This window comes from Lissotriton vulgaris, chromosome 12 (assembly GCF_964263255.1).
Source record: "Lissotriton vulgaris chromosome 12, aLisVul1.2, whole genome shotgun sequence".
In the NCBI taxonomy this organism is placed as follows: Eukaryota; Metazoa; Chordata; class Amphibia; order Caudata; family Salamandridae; genus Lissotriton; species Lissotriton vulgaris.
In genome coordinates, this window is record NC_141700.1 from 471,438,486 (window position 1) to 471,452,818 (window position 14,333).

At 50.9% G+C, this 14,333-nt stretch overlaps 1 protein-coding gene across 1 annotated transcript in view; it reads right to left on the bottom strand.

The window, feature by feature from the left end:
- RIPOR1 (RHO family interacting cell polarization regulator 1) overlaps positions 1–14,333 on the bottom strand; it is a 2,151,737-nt gene that overhangs the window by 1,141,516 nt on the left and 995,888 nt on the right. The window lies entirely within an intron of this gene.

Below are 14,333 nucleotides of genomic sequence, written 5' to 3' on the forward strand. Positions count from 1 at the left end.
GCAAAAACTGTTTTCCCAATAAGATGCTTAAATAAATTACAGAGTTCAATGTGTCTCTTACCAGTTCGACTTTTACAAGAACTAGACTAGTTAGTCGTATGTCTCGTGTGGGCAGGATTTGCAGGAAAGCACAACAGAGTCAAATAGGACACATTAAACTGACTGGCACAGTGAGCGAAAAAAATACACACTGAGTTCCCCGAGGCCCTGCAGGGGATTAGACTGTAGACACCTAGATCTTTGTTTACCCAACAAATTCCAAATCCGGTGCCCCTGTCATGGCCCTGGCACTGCAGCTGTCTGTGCGCCCAGTCCCTCATGTCGTGTGTCACAATGCCCTCCTCCTCCTAAATTGTATCGTTCTTAGACGAATTCGGAAGGGTAGGAGCAGCCGCAGGTACTGGTCAATCATCTAACGACTTTTCTGGACGTATTATTAAAACACCTTCCTGAGCTCCGCCCCGTCCGGACCCCCTCTTCCGGTGCCCCCACCTACGCTCCCTGCACAGGGCCACCATGAGCCTAGAGCCGGCCCTGCCTGCTGGTCTTGAATCTTGTAGAGGTGAGGAAAACTGGTGTCTAAGCTCTATATAGCCCTGAGAGCCTCACAAAACAAAAGGCCCTTGCTTGTTAGGCCATAATGAACAAGTTACTTACCTTCAGTAATGCCTTATCTGTTGTAGACTATCTAGCGGCAGATTCCTTACCATAGAATTATCCCCAGCCGTCAGACTGGATCCGTAATTTTTTTGCGAGCGGTAACCTTGTGTGCCAGTGGGTGGTGTAGTTCAGCTCCACGTGGTATTGCTGACATCGGCCGATCTATGAATGACTATCATGGTGCCTATATATATATGCCACCCAGGAATGCTGATGTCTGTTACTTCTAGCAACTTTTCAAGCCATAAGTGCAAAGCCACAAAGCACACTGACCACTGATGTGGAAAACTAGTACCCTGAAATGGGAAAGCCCTGTCCCTAGAAATCTGCTTGCAGATCGAGGACGATGGGTGGGTCGGTAAGGAAACTGTGGCTAGATAGAGTCTCTACCAGATAAGGAATCACTGAAGGTAAATAACTTGTCATCTGATAAGAGACTTCTAGTCACAGATCCCTTACCTTAGAATAGCTACCCAAGCACTATCACCTTAGAGGTGGGTCTGCAGACCAATTTCACAAGAGGAAGTCCTGAAAAATGCCCATCCAGACGGACCTGACTGTCCAGACAGTAGTGTTTGGTGGACATGTGCGGGGAAGCCCACGTTACTGCCTGGCAGGTGTCCAAGACCTGAATGCCACAAGCTAACGCAGTGGTTGCAGCTTTAGCTCTGATGGAATGAGTACGCAAACCCTCACAGGGTTACTTGTTAGCCAATGCATAGCAGATTTTTAAGCATAGTACTATATGAGAAGTGTGGCTCAATGGTTAGAGCGGCAGACCTTGATGCAGAAGTCTGGCCTGGGACCAGGGTTCAATTCCCGCCTCGGCGGGTCTTGGGCTCAATTTCCTCGGACCTGATAATTCTCGCCTCGGTGCCTATTCTAACCATGAGTCTCACTCTGCAACGCTGGGCAATAGCTTGCTTAATCTCCAAAACGCCCCAACAACGCTAGGATGCCTGGTCTCACCTTGGGGGTGCCCAGGAGTGGGCACTTCACAGGGAAAGGCCAGGAAGGGTTCCTTAGCGGTATTCGTACAAAGCGCCAAGATGCCTCCGGGTAGTCGTGCGCTATACAAATACGTAATTATCATTTATCATTATATATTGCGAGACGGTCCTCTTCAGCACAGCTCATCCTTTCTTCGCTCAGATATACCCCAGGAAGAGTTGTTCATCTACTCAGAACACTTTTGTGCGGTCAAGGTAGAACGACAATGCTCGTTTTGGGTCCAGACTGTGAAGTCGCACCTCCTCTTTGGAGGGATGAGGCAGAGCGTAAAAAGTAGGCAGAGTGATAGTTTGACCACTTTTGGAAGGACGGAAGCTTTCGTATGAAGCACCATGTTCAACTGGATAGATGCTTAGATAAGGAGGCTTGGATGACAAGGCCTAAAGCTAACTGACCCTTTAGGCAGATGTTCTTGCAACAAGAAAAGGCTGTCTTGATGGTAAGAAGCCTTAGTGAACAATTGTGCAGAGGCTCAAAGGGAGCACACACAAGGAAAGTGAGGACGAGATTTAGGTCCCACTGGGGCATAATGAAAGAAAAGGAATAAATCCAACACGTAGAATCCTGAGGTATTTTTAACTATTCACTCAACCACTTCATCACACTCAATCACACCAAAAACTTGCTCCACTGTAACCAGGTGTAGCAGCACAGCTGAGTAGCATTCAGCTACTCAGCTGGGACCCGATGATGAAGCATGACACCAACCAGGTTGGTGTGTGAGGGTTTTATTAAAAAACCTTAAAAGTGCCAGACGTTTCCGTTTTTCTCTTTTGCTCTTTCACTTTGTGAAAACGGCCGTCTTTATTGGTTTTGTATTATTGTTCGGGACAAGGACGGCTGTCCAAAAGTCCTAGCTCTCTCGTGTGTTTTCTTATTGGCAGTGTAGTACTGCCATGTTGACTTGGCAAGTGAACCCACTTGCTAGGCCTTAACCTTCCATTTTATTGCATGTCAGTCATCCCTAAGGTAGGCCCAAGGTACCCCTGTGGGCAGGGTGCATTGTATGTGAAAGGTAGGACATGCCTTGGTGTGTGTGGCATGTCTTGATAGTGAATTACTGCCAATTTCGTGTTTCACTATTGCAAGGCTATCTGTTCCTATAGGGCAGAATGAGGAGTATGTTTATAACATTTTATAAACATAACTACCCTTGGGAACAAGGTAGGGAAATTAAGTTTAGTATGCCTGAACTCAGAATGTTAAGATGTATCTTTTAGTGAGGGTGATTTTTACATTATCTGGTTGAAAATACCACTTTTTTTGGGGGCTTTTGGATGACAGGGGTTGGAGAGGAGCAGTGACTCCAGAGAGCCTGATGAGTCAGGGCTGGGCTAAATAGACCTGGGCTGCATTTAGAGTAGGGGGGAGGAGGTTTCCTTTCACCTGAATGGACCTGGTCCACATTCAACAATGCTGTCTCCACCTCCTGCAAGAAAGCTGCACCAGAAAGGAGAGAACTTGTTTTGGCTGGGTAAAGACACTCTCTGCCTTCAGAGAACAAAGGATTTGAGTGTATAAAAAGAGGAGCCCAGACCCCAGACTTTTAGATGACTTCTGGGAATCAAGAGGAACCTTTGCCAAGGAAAAGAGCCGGAGAAGCTGAGGAGTAATACTGCCCCTGTGCTGTTTGCTGTCTGGGGTTGGCCTGCAGTGGCTACTTGCTTCCAAGGAAAGGAAAAAAGGACTTTGCTGTTTGCTTTGTCACCTGCTTGAGGAAAAGATCTCCAAAGGTTATGAAATTAAGCCTCCCTCCTGTTCTGAAGTCTCAAGGACACACAGACATCACTTCTCTCTCTGCATCTGGAACTGCTGTTTCAGCTGCCACAGAAGAAGAGTGTGTGACATTGATCCACATTCGGTCCATCACCTGTTGTTTTTGCATATTCCGCCCTAAGTGCGCTGGGGATGCCCAGACGTGGGTCCCAGGCACTCCACACCACTGGAGTCAAGCTAGCCGGGCTGATGAGAGGTGTTACCTCGAAACCGGTCCGGTCCTCGGATGCTTGATTCCGTTCTGGGAAGGACATGGCTTTTGTAGTTCGGACTGGACTGTTCCCATGGGGCACAGGGTCAGAGCTGATTTGCATATCGCCATTGTCTAACCCAGGGTGGTGTGGAGTGCAAAAAAACGATGGATATGGGCCCAGATCTTTGGACTGGGTTGAGTGTGTGACATTGATCCACATTCGGTCCATCACCTGTTGTTTTTGCATATTCCGCCCTAAGTGCGCTGGGGATGCCCAGACGTGGGTCCTAGGCACTCCACACCACTGGAGTCAAGCTAGCCGGGCTGATGAGAGGTGTTACCTCGAAACCGGTCCGGTCCTCGGATGCTTGATTCCGTTCTGGGAAGGACATGGCTTTTGTAGTTCGGACTGGACTGTTCCCATGGGGCACAGGGTCAGAGCTGATTTGCATATCGCCATTGTCCAACCCAGGGTGGTGTGGAGTGCAAAAAAACGATGGATTTGGGCCCAGATCTTTGGACTGGGTTGAGTGTGTGACATTGATCCACATTCGGTCCATCACCTGTTGTTTTTACAGAAGAAATTTGCAACACCAACGCTGGCGAGCGACGTCGTTAACCTGCACCGTAGCAGTGGGCACAGCTTGTGAAGAGCACAACACACCTCCCAGACTTGCACCATAGGCCCGACGCCTGCTGACACCATGCCACATCGACTCCAGAGCCATCACTGAGGCCGCTACTTGCACCGGAGCCGAGGATACCGCTCGTGACGTCCACGTCACAATGTCCCGACTCGCACCGCAGCCCCGACTTCACCGACGCCGGTGCTTCATAATCGCAGAGCCGATACTCGACGTGGGTGACTCCTGAATCCATCAACATTGCACCGTCGTAAGGAACCAACGCTTCGCTGCCACCGTAACTTCACCGTCCGGACACAGTAAGGAACCGATGTCTCACTTTCCCTGCACCGCAGTAAGGAACCGAGGCTTCACCTCTCCTGGGGTCATAAGGAGCTGACGCCGCTCGCCGTCAATGAAGCATCACCTCACTGACGCTGTGCACGGTCTTTGCTTTCATCAATTCCAAGGTACTGTTCTTTGGGGGTCCGCTTGACTTCGTGCCTGATGCTGCGCACTTTGCTGTTGCCGCAGTGTTTTGGGATTTTCATCTGTCACGACGTCATGATAACTCCAGGTGGAGTTATTTGTTGCTACAAACTTTAATTGACTGAATAACCTATTTTTCTTTTGAAATCTGTTTTTTTTATGTACGAAAAACCAGTGGGAGGCTCCACCTGTACACAGCTCATCGCCTACAACCCTTTACAGGGCTGGCCGCATAAGTTAGCAGAGGCATATAAGGCGCAGATGTTAAATACCAAAGCAGATGTTACACAGCAAGTCGCCTACAACCCATAACAGGCCGGCTGCATCTGACTATTGACATTTCATTTTTTTTAAAACACATTTTATTCGTTTTTATGCACAGATTACACAAATCTTGGTCAATCAACATCCACATACATATGACTGTTGACATTTCATGCTTATACCAATGTAAGGAGGTTACTTGAAGTGAAAACAATAGGACCCAAACCCAACTTAGAAAAAGAAGACGAAAGAGAAATCAAAGAAATTAAAGGGAAAAGAGATGGGCAGCTGGGGTGGGAGTGAGGGGGGAGTACAGAATAGAGGGTGAGAAGTAGCTATTGTGGGGGAGGGTTGAGGACGTGTAAGAAGGATCAAGAGGGGGCCACCATAATAGTCATGAGGTCCCAGAGTTGAGACCCAGAGTAGCATCAGAAGGAAATAGGGCGGTGGGGTGGGGGTGGGGGGAGGAGCAGGGCATTCAGCTTGTCCGTCAGGAAACTTTGTGTCGGCAGAGGAAGTGAATCAGTCCAGTTATGTGGGAGCTCTGTCAAAGTCAGGTGGGCACACAGCGTCTTCAAATAGGAATAGAGCCCGGAGCTTTGGGGACAGAAGTTGTGCGTGCTCCATTTTACCAAGGAAGGTGACCAACGGCTGCCATATTTTGGTGAAGTGTGTGTTGCAGGCTTGCAAGCGTGCAGTAAATAAATACAAGGCTATGAGCTGTTTCGCAGCACTGAGCATGTGGAGGGGGTTATGAGATTTCACTACGGTGAGCGCGTGCAGGTTGTCAGGCTTGATGCCTAGGAGAATTGTGACTGGAGTGTCAGGCAGGGGGAAGCCAAGCACTGTCCTGATATGACTAAGAACCTCTTTCCAAAATAGGGTCAAGAGCGGGAAGGCCCACCAGATATGGATGAAGTCTCCCAGGGAGCTCGAGCATGTCCAGCATTGGGGGGAGGAAGTAGGAAACATCTTGTGCAGTCGAAAGGGGATGTAATACCACTGCTTCATCATCTTATATGCCGTATCCCGTTGAGAGACACTGCGGTACACCATCGGAATGTCTTGCCATAGGTGGGTCCATTGGGCTGAGGTGATGTCAGAGGGAGCTGTCGATTGCCAGCGATGTTGGTACGGGTGGGGATGCACGAGTGGGGGATGCAGTAAAATCTGGTAGGTCCGAGATATGAGTCCCTTAGATTCATCAAAGGAGCGCACTAATCGCTCAAAAGGAGTGAATACATGGGTGGCAGCCTGTGTTAGAGAGGATGTGCATATCCATTGGCGATGTTGCGCATACTGGAGTCTTGCTCTTTCCGTGAGTCGGAACTCTTCCTTGCATTGCGCAAAAGTTTTGAAGACGTCGCCTAAAAACAGATCCCGAATCGCTCTACACCCCCCCTCCAGCCAGGCCGAGAACACCTGGGGATTAACAGTCGGCGGGAAAGACAAATTCCCCTCGATGGGGGTATGGGGAGATGGGAAGGTAGTGAGCTCTTTGGTAACGGCCACTTTGTTCCATATGTCCAGAACTGTCCTAGTGGGAAGGGCAATATAAGCACTGTGGGAGCGGGAGCCAGGAGCGGTCCCAAATGGTTCGTCCAGTTACCGCCCTGTCCATGTGGAAGCGCACCTACACGCTCTCCCTTGCTGTCCACTCAGAGATGAAGCGAAGGTGGGAGGCCCAATAGTATTCTAATAAGTTGGGGAACGCATTCCCGCCCATATCCCTTGGGAGCATAAGGATTTTGTTGGAGAAACACGGTCTGCGTCCACCCCATATAAAGCTTGTGATTTCTCGCAAAAGAGTTTGAATCTGAAGTTGCGGGATGGGAGTGGGAATGCATTGAAAGAGATATAGAAGTTTCTGAAGTACTGACATTTTGATGGCGTTCAGACGACCCAGCCAAGAGAGGGTGAGAGATTTCCAAGAGCGTATGTCCTCCAAAACAGCCCGCCTGCACTCACGCCAATTGACTTGGGACCACTTGGCAAGTGAAAGGGTCAGTTGGAGTCGCGAATGGAGCTGGCAGCCCACTTGTAAGGAACTGGGGAATGGAGGGTGGGAATTTCCTCTCTTGGAATCGTAAGGTTCAAGGCCCAAGACTACTCTTTTTTTTTTTATAAACATATTTTTATTGCCATTTTATAGTTTAACCATGACAAGTTATCAGACAAGACATACCATCAAGCAACACACTTCATGTGTTTTAGTCAATGATGTCATCAGTTATGTGTGAAACTGGTTAGAAGGTCCTGTGTTAACGGTGGTACTTGGAACAGTGTGAATGCCGTGAAGAACCGGGGTGTAGAAACTGGGGATAGGTGCATGGATTTACGAAGTATGGGTATTAGATGCGGGTCTGGGGTTTGTGTGTCTCGCCAAGCGGTACAGCAGCGCACCATTGCCGCCTGGGGAAGGGCGCCGTTGGGCCAGTATCAAGGCCCGATCGCCTTGTATGATAAGATGCGGGGTGCAAATGGCAATGTTATGAGCGTGCCAACTGTGAGAGTCTTAGGTCTGAAGTCGTGACTTGCGTTAGTGGTTGAGAGACAGTTGGTCTGGGCATGCCGGCGGCCGGCTCTTCACTGCACGTTGAGTGCTTGAAGCGGTGTAGCAGTAGGGCCAACTCCATGGAGTTGAGGTGTTTACGTATCCCTTTGACCTCTTCCTCGCGCAATGCCTCCTCCTCTGCGGCCGCCCATTTATGTACGGCTCCCACCCACGCCGCTAGCGGGGGGCCTGTGGGGGATCGCCAGTGAATGGCTATACTCCTTTTGGCTAATAAAACTGCTAGAGAGATGAAACGCATGTGCACTTTAAGGTATTTCTGCGTCCTAAATATGCCTAGCGCACTAGCCTCCCAAGTGTTCAGGAGTGTGAACCCGGTGAGGTCTCTCAGAGTGTCAAGGATAGTTTGCCAGAGGGACCGAAGTGTAGGGCAGCTCCAGAACATGTGTTGAAAGTCTGCTTCTGGGGAATGGCATCTGGGGCAAAGGAACTGTGTGTCAGGGTAGAATTTTTGCAAGCGCCTCGGTGTCAGATACGCCCTGTGGAGTATAAAAAATTGTATATTTTTAAAGCGGGCATTTCTAGACACCTTTTTCGGGAATTCAAGGGCTCTGGCCCATTCCTTCTCATGCATTGGACGTCCAACTTCATCCTCCCAGGTGGTGCGTGTGAGAAGTTGGCCTGATATATGATGTCTCCAATTCTGGGGGCACCTTGTATCAGTCCAAACAATCCCTTATGGTGATGGTTGTAAGTCAAGTCAAGTCAAGTCAGAGAATTTATATAGCGCACTACATACCCAGAGGGTCTCAAGGCGCTTAGAAAGGGGAGGAGTATTACTTGTCAAATATCCACGTTTTAAGTTGCTTTCTGAATGCTAGGTGGTTCTGGGTAAGGCGAAGGTAGGCGGGGAGTGAGTTCCATGTTTTAGCAGCCAGGTATGAGAAGGATCTGCCTCCCATGGTGGTCTTGTTGATGCGAGGAACAGTGGCGAGGGCTTGGCTGGAAGAACGTAGTTGGCGGGAGGGGGTGTAGAAGGACAGTCGTGAGTTGAGGCATTCTGGTCCGATGTCGTAGAGTGATTTGTGTGCGTGGGTTAGCAGTCGGAAAGTGATCCTCTTATTGACGGGTAGCCAGTGGAGGTCTTTAAGGTGACCAGAGATGTGTTCGTTGCGTGGGATGTCTAATATGATCCTGGCTGAGGCGTTTTGGATTCGTTGGAGTTTCTTCTGGAGTTTAGCGGTAGTGCCTGCGTAGAGGGTGTTTCCGTAGTCCAGTCGGCTCGTGACCAGAGCATGGGTGACTGTTTTCCTTGTTTCGGTGGGGATCCAGCGAAATGTTTTTCTGAGCATGCGAAGAATGTTGAAGCAGGAAGAGGATACGGCGCTGACTTGTCTGTTCATTGATAGTGAAGAATCCAGGATGACGCCTAGGTTCCGTGCGTGGTCTGTCGGGATAACACGACAACAAGATGGTGGGTGGATGTGAAATCGAAACCACAATGCAAAACAAATACAAGCACAGCTGAAGGAGCAACAGCGCGTCCCCTCTGAGCCTCCGGGTGAGAGAGCAAACCAGGCTGCAAGTGGAGCGAGAATTAAAGCCACAAATACAAAGGCGATTACAAATCCCTAAAAGTCAATTGGGGTGAATGCACAATGCGCTTACAGCGGCAGTATCTTATTACAGTACCAGAGATCGAATTCGATATTCAGGAGCGATTGGAAGCAGCTGTGGGCAATCACGGGCTGGCGCCAGGCAGCTTGAGGGAGCAACCGGTATGGAAGGGTTCCAGGCGGTCACAGAGGTGCTGGGTAGGAGGAAAGCCCTCTATTCGTGTGTGGGAGGGTCAGCAGGGAGGCGGTAGCGGGGAGGCAGGGCAGGGGTCAACACGACAACAAGATGGTGGGTGGATGTGAAATCGAAACCACAATGCAAAACAAATACAAGCACAGCTGAAGGAGCAACAGCGCGTCCCCTCTGAGCCTCCGGGTGAGAGAGCAAACCAGGCTGCAAGTGGAGCGAGAATTAAAGCCACAAATACAAAGGCGATTACAAATCCCTAAAAGTCAATTGGGGTAAATGCACAATGCGCTTACAGCGGCAGTATCTTATTACAGTACCAGAGATCGAATTCGATATTCAGGAGCGATTGGAAGCAGCTGTGGGCAATCACGGGCTGGCGCCAGGCAGCTTGAGGGAGCAACCGGTATGGAAGGGTTCCAGGCGGTCACAGAGGTGCTGGGTAGGAGGAAAGCCCTCTATTCGTGTGTGGGAGGGTCAGCAGGGAGGCGGTAGCGGGGAGGCGGGGCAGGGGTCAACACGACAACAAGATGGTGGGTGGATGTGAAATCGAAACCACAATGCAAAACAAATACAAGCACAGCTGAAGGAGCAACAGCGCGTCCCCTCTGAGCCTCCGGGTGAGAGAGCAAACCAGGCTGCAAGTGGAGCGAGAATTAAAGCCACAAATACAAAGGCGATTACAAATCCCTAAGCATGGACTAAGCAGCCTTAAAGGCTTAACTCAAGAGGGCATGTGAAGCCAGCTGTTTTACCATATGCAATCCTGTAATATCAAATGAAAGGACACCACACAAGTTATATATTATAAAAATATATGTATTTATTACTAGAATAATCCTCTGTACTCTTTATGAGTGCAGAGGCACAAGCGTTTAAACAAAAGCACAGTTAAACATATGAAAGTTGCACAATTATGGATGAGGCCAGGGGCCACACAAACCATATATTAAAAAAGTGGTATAAGTATCACTTTACGAACAGTGGTCAGGCCTGGGGCCTGGGGAATCGCTGGGACTAATCGGGACTAGCAGTGATGAAGTCGGGAAAAGCCCGCGGGAATCGGGTGCAGCGCTTAAAGCACACACATGCACCAATGCAAAGTCAATACTGCGTAAAAGTTATCGAGTTACTGTTTTAAGAGTCTTCCGACTGGACTAGAAGTACAAAACTTTAGACTTAGACACTAGAGGTGTATACCACTACAGGAGCACCGGCTTCAAGAGTTACCTCACCCACAGGAAGCGGGTGCACAGGTGCAAAGTCGTGTCGGCTTTCGTCGTGTAGATCTATGGAGCCTGTAGATGATGATGCTGCAGGCGACCAGAGGAGAAGTGTCCGGTGCGATCCAAGGGTGGATCGAAGATGTAGACAACCTGAAAGCAGAGGGGACAGAGTCTGGGTCACTCAGCAGTGACTAGGGTGGAACCAGGAAGGAACCAGGCAATGTCGGGCGCAATCAGGTGGTTGTCGTGAAGCTTGTCTCCGCTGCCACGTGGACTCTGGGGCACCGAGGATGTCCAGGAGTGGATCACGAGCTGTCCCACGAAGGCTCCCACTGTCGGCGGTGTCGGCTTCCGGATTGGAGCAAACAAACCTTGGCAAGCGCAACCCACGCAGGATTCGGAGATCGCTTCTTACTCGGACCAGCAAGGTCAGAGCGGGTGCTCCTTTTCAGTGGAGCGAGGGCCAGTCCAGAGCAACCGGACTGGCAGAGCAAATTCAAAGGTTCACCGGTACTGGGGCCACTAGCCAACAGGCAAGCGACCGGACCAACGCGTCACGCAGGAAAATGCAGAAGGGCCCCACGCAGCACTCGGTGAGTGTAGAGGGGTGAGCTTCGATGCAAAAGCTGCTCGGGGCTGGGGCTTCTCAAACCCCAATGCACAGCGTCGAGGGAGCCTCGGGAGCTGCACGGTCAGCACTTCGTGGTTTTTCAAAGATGGCCGGCCCCCGCTTCAGGTCGCCTCCATGGGACTCAGATTCGCTGGGACTGTGGATCGAGCTGTTGGTAGGCAGGAAAGCTGGGTCTTGTCGATCTCTGTCGCTCGAGTTCCGGTGGGAACTGCAACAAAGCAAACGGTGAGGCGCTGGATGGTGCCTGTTTGCACAGGGTGGCCACTCCTTGACCACAAGGGAGATTCTTCAGTCTTCTACGTCGAGTAGGATGTTGAAGGGTCCAGAGTTTCGTTTCATAAGTTTCAGTCAGGATAATCTGCGTGCACTAGCCCTGCTCCCACCTTTATTCCAAATCTGTGGGCTGGATCACCTGCTAGGTCCCTCCTATGGGTGGGACCCAGGAAGGGGGTGGTTACACCACTTTCCCTTTGTCCAGGGTCGCACTCGGACTGGGGCTGGAGAGCCCCAGAACCGGGTTGACTGGATTATGCATGGGAAACCTTTTATGCCCCAGGCAGTGTCTAGTTTAATTCAGTCCACCCTACCCCAATCCACTATCTCCTGTCTGGGGAGGTGTAGCACCTCCCTGCGACAGGAAACCTATTGTCCAGGCCTCCCCTGCCAAGTTTCGGTCAGCAGTAGGAGGTCAGAATTGTGTCTGTGGCAGCAGCATCCATTTTGTGATGCGGAGTCTTTGGTTAGGATTAACCGCGTTTTAGCAAAGTAACATGTCTTCTCCCTCTAGAAGGGTGGAATGCTACCCCCGTCGACTGGCGAGGGGGTAGTATTCCAAAGCATATGACACCTTACACGACATGTTTTGATAAAGCCAAACCAAAGTTAGCAAGTAACCGCGAGGATTATAATGCACTTAAGAGTATATGGTATGGCAATATCACGGAACAGCTAAGGGAGTTGGTCCCGACAGCTGCAGACAGGCTCAGCTCATGCTAGAGCACCATCTCACAGAAAACCAAGCACTCTGCCTCCAGGATTGTTAAGGCCTGCCATAGCAGTGACTTATAGGTGTATAAGTGTCCAGATATAGGTTTAGATATAGGTATCCTATATCTAAGCAAGGGGTGATTACACCACCTTGCCCCAGCTGAGTGATCAGCCAGTTGTGTCAATTTGGATAGCCAGCCAGGGGTGGCAAAAGATATGCTGCAGCCCCTGGTAGGCCTTGGATGCACCTATGCCCTGGGCACCTATAGTGCACTGTACAGGGGCTGATAAGGTGACCCAAGCCAATTTAGTTATGCACCTAGGGTACATGGAATCCATTTTAAAGAGAGAGCAGGTAGCCTGGGGCCCTGATTAGCAGGGAACCAGGCCAACTAAGTTGAAAACCAGCTAAATACAAGGCAAAAAATCTGGGGTAACCATAGTCAGGTGTCCACCTTCCTACAGTGCGTAAAGCCGTTAGGGGTGTGTTTGCGAGTTCTCGGAGTGCTTTATAAAGCCATGTGACTAAATGTCACCCTACGCCCATGTGTAAAACGGTATGTATGACCCGGTGTGTGTTCGATTCCAAGGCTAAGAGGTTGTGATGTGGGCGGAAGCACTCGAGAAGTTGGCGATACTGTAGGAACTGGCCTGGGGGGAGATCGTACTTGTCCATGAGGCGTTGGAATGATGCGAGGCCTCGCTCCGCACGCCCTTAAGGCACTTGCGGCTGCGGCCGTGAACTAGACACTTGGGGGGTTCTGAGTTAAGGGAGTTTGGATGGGGTCTGGTATCTCGATATTGGGGCCTGTTCTGGGGGAGGGGGTGACCCACAGTTGGGGTTTGGTGAAGGGGGGGTTTTGCAGACACCGACCCCGGTTTCCTTAGGGGCTGGACAGTTGGGTGGTTATGTTTGGGGTTGGGGGGGGGACCATCATCCGCAGGAACATGCACAGGAGGGGGAAGAGGAACCCTGATTTAAGGGACAATGGCTAACTTGAATGTTTTGAAGTGCATGACCTGGAACGTGAGGGGCCTACACACGATGCAACGCAGACATAAAGTGCACGCCTACCTACTGAGAAGAGGGATTCACATTGCGCTCTTACAGGAGACACACATTACAAAGCAGGAAGGGGTGGCGTTGCAGAGGAGATGGAGGGGGCAAGTTTTCCACACCTCTTACTCGGCCTACGCAAGGGGCGCCCTGATATGGGTGAGAGCGGGGACACCTTTTCAACTGACACAGCAGCTGGTAGATCCAGAGGGGAGATTTGTGGTAGTGGAGGGCAGACTACGGGGAAAAGCTATAGTCCTATGCAGCGTATATGCCCCGAATGTAGACCAACTAGCCTTTTATGCAAGCCTATCGGGGACACTGGCGCGCTTCCTGGTGGGTCCGGTACTCATGGGAGGGGACTTTAACTCCGTGGCGGAAGTGCATTTGGACAGATCACACCCACCCCTGAGCGACTCCCTGGTGCACCGCATAGCCAAGGGTAGACGGGTTTGGCAAGAGAGCTGGGGGTTAACTGATGCATGGAGGGCGCAGCACCCAACAGATCGGGACTACTCGTTCTACTCCGGGCTACACGAGCTCCACGTTAGACTAGATGCGACATTGTGTTCGCGGGAAGTGCTGCCGCATGTTGCCTGGTCGGAATATCTGACGAGAACGGCTTCGGACCACAATCGCTCCTGATTCACTTAGACTGGATGACGGAAAAGCCTAGGGTGCCAACCTGGAGCCTTCGGCCGGAGACTCTGGAGGACCCGCTACTCGGGGCGGCACTGGAGGAGGGGTTGACACAATACTTCACCGTCAACGAGGGATCCACGAACTCTAGGGCGGTGGAATGGGACGCCTTTAAAGTGGTAATGAGGGGACAGTGTATCACACAGTACGTAGGCACGAGAAGGGTGTTGTTGACTGATCTGGAGAGGGCGGACGCAAGATTGCGGGAAGCGGAGAGGGACCGGCCGGGCCGGCCGGAGCTTCAGGAGACGGTGAGCTTGGCTAGGGAAGCGGTGGCGGTCGAGGTGGAAAGGCTACGGGCTTACGATCATCGGGCATACGCGCTGCGTTCTCATGTGGAAGGCGACCGATCGGGCACTCTGTTGGCGTGGCTTGCTAACCCCACGAAACGCTGCTCCCCTA